Source organism: Solanum tuberosum, unplaced genomic scaffold, assembly GCF_000226075.1.
Source record: "Solanum tuberosum cultivar DM 1-3 516 R44 unplaced genomic scaffold, SolTub_3.0 scf00842, whole genome shotgun sequence".
Taxonomy (NCBI): Eukaryota; Viridiplantae; Streptophyta; class Magnoliopsida; order Solanales; family Solanaceae; genus Solanum; species Solanum tuberosum.
The window spans coordinates 68,602-71,522 of NW_006239769.1; positions in this window are offsets into that span (position 1 = coordinate 68,602).

Sequence of the window (2,921 nt, forward strand, 5' to 3'; positions counted from 1 at the left end):
GATAACTTTTAAAATATTTACACATAAATAATAAATATTAGTTAATTTTAAATTTTAAATTTTGTTACTTTTTATAAAATTCAAGAGCGAGGTAAATGTTTTTATTGTATTGTTAAAAATAATAATAACATGGCATGATATTTCATTAGAAGTGAAGTTTATATTTTGAGGAAAATAGGAATAACTCGGTAATATTGTGGTCCTAAAAGAAACAAAAGTGATTACATGTAATATCTCGCAATTTGAAATAACTAGAAAGAAGCTAATAATTGGAAATAGTCATTTTTGGAAAGAATGAAAATCTGGAAATTTGTTTAAGTTAGGAAAAGTTGGGTTTTGAACAACTTCAAACGGCTATAACTCCTAGCTCAGGATGAGTTAGGTGTACTTCCAGATATTGTTGGAAACCTCTTGGAATGATCTTTCCAACGCCGCCGAGTTTGCGCGATTCCGAGTTCGTATGAGTAAGTTATTCTTTTTGGAAGTTGGGTTGTTGGATTAAGAAAAGTCCAATCCGGATTTTTGAAAGGTAATGTAGTCTTTTCCTTTCCTAATTATTCTAATTCGTTTTTAGGAGATTAATTGGGGTAAAACCAGATTTTGGTCAGTTTAGAAAAGTTAGAGTTCACGCTAGGGCTTGGAGAAAAGAGAAAAGAGGAGAAAGGAGAAGAGGTAGCAAGATTCGTCGACTTCGTCAAGGATAGCTTGTGGATTTCGTCGGGGGTGATCCCTACAAGGTATGTGAGATCACATAGCGTTGGGTTAGTTCACCCACGCGCCAATCATGATTTAATTCAGCGAATTTAAGTCTTGAAAGTTTAGAAATTGAGTTCTTGATGAACATTGTTGAAGGTTGTTCTTGATCAATTGTTGTGGGTTGTGTTGATTGAAGTTTCTTGCGATTTGATTCATGTTTTCGGGTGAAATTTTGGTTTGAATCTATCATATATTGAGGGTATAAATGATTCTAAGTGTGTGGGGAAAGAACCATTGAAGTTTAGAGGGTTTAGAGTTGAAAAACGAAGAAGAAAAGTTGTCAAACACCTGGGGAGGGGGGTGGGGCATCGCGCTAGCCAGCGCCCCCCAAAAGGGGCTCTGAAGGTTACCCCTTGGGGCGATGCGCCAGCCAGCATGCCCTAACATATTCTCTGAAGTTTGAGGGCTGGCCCCCCACGCCTCTCAGAGCGCCAGGGACGCCAGTCTCTCCATTTCTTCCCCACCTTTTCGTACTTGTTCCTTAGCAATGTACCTATGTTTTCTAGTTGATTCCAACACTCTAAGGTGTCACACCACTTTACTTTTTTACAATTGTTAAGGATATGACGGGTTTCTTTTTTAAAAAATAAAATAAAATATATATATATATATATTATTATTTTTTATTTTTATTTTTATTTTATTTTTTTGAGTCGCCACTTGAAATTGGGGTTTTTTAGGTATTTCAAGTCACCTGGTAATTCCTAATTTAAAAGAGAAAAAAAAACTTTTTATTTTTAGTCTACGAAAATAGAGATTGGGTAAGGAATTCTATTGACCGGAGGGAAGGTGTGAGGCACCCCCGAGTCCCGTGGTTCTAGCATGGTCGCTTTATTAACTCATGTTTGGCTAAAATAATTTTTGGATAAAAAGTAAATTTGTGTTAGTTACTAAATTTTATTTTATTTTAAAAAAAAAAATATGATTGGCATAGGAGCGTAACCGCACACAAGACCACTTTTTAGAAAAAATACACACCAAGGATCGTAACCGAACACACGGTGATATTTAATTTTTTTTTTTTTAAAAAGACTGATAATTAATGACTCAAAATTTATTTAATAATGATAGAAAAAAAATTAATAAAAAAAAGGGAACTTGTTGCGACATATAGACATGAAAAAGATTCTTTTTGTTTTTTGCAAATTGCTAATTAAAGGATTAACGATTTTTTTTAAAAAAAAAAGAGAATCAAATAAATATTAAGTATCACTACTTGACGATAACAAAAAAAAAGTATATATATTTTTTTTAGAAAAAAAGAATAATGACTAAGCCCCTTTTAAAGCAAGTAGTGATATAATTTTTTATTTTTTTATATAATATCAGAAAATGATCACTTTAATAAAATTTTCAGTTTTACACAAAATGGTCATATGCTCTTTTAAATTTTTTTTGTAAAAATAGCCAATTTTATCTAATAGTTAAATTACTAACTAAAAGTAGCCGATTTTGTATTTTTATTTCAATAACCATTTCATATATTTATTTAAGAGAAAGAAAAAAAGAATTTATGAAATGATCAAATTTACATTTTTTGCAAAAATGACCAGATTTACATTTTTCATTTTTTTATTTTTTTTTTGCAAAAAAAAGCCCCCCTTTTTTTCTTTTCTTAAAATGACCAGAAAACTGAAATAAAAAAGACTTTGAGATTGTTGTTGTTTTTTTTTTTTTTTTTTGGAAAAAACATGGGTTATGTATCAACTTCATAATGACAAATATAGAATTAACATCTAGTTTAATAATAGAACACAAATATATAATAACAACAAAACATAATTTAACTAATTCTAATAAGGTTATGTATCACTTCATAATAATAAGGATAGAATTAACACATAATTTAATAATAAAACACAAATATACAATAACAATGAAACATAATCATATTAAGTATCATAACATTATTAACTAATTCAAATAAACTAAACATAATAATTTAATCAAAAATATAAATATGCTTCATTATTTTTTGAAGTTACATTGCAAAAAGTAAGGAAAGAGATATATCTAAAGAGATGATGACAAAACAATGGTGAAAGCAAAACTTAATTGAACTCTCAAAGACCACCAAAGATGAAATATATATATATATATTTTTCTTTTAGAAGTTATGATTTTCCCTCTTCTAATTTTCTGTTCTTGTTCTTTTTTTTTCTTCC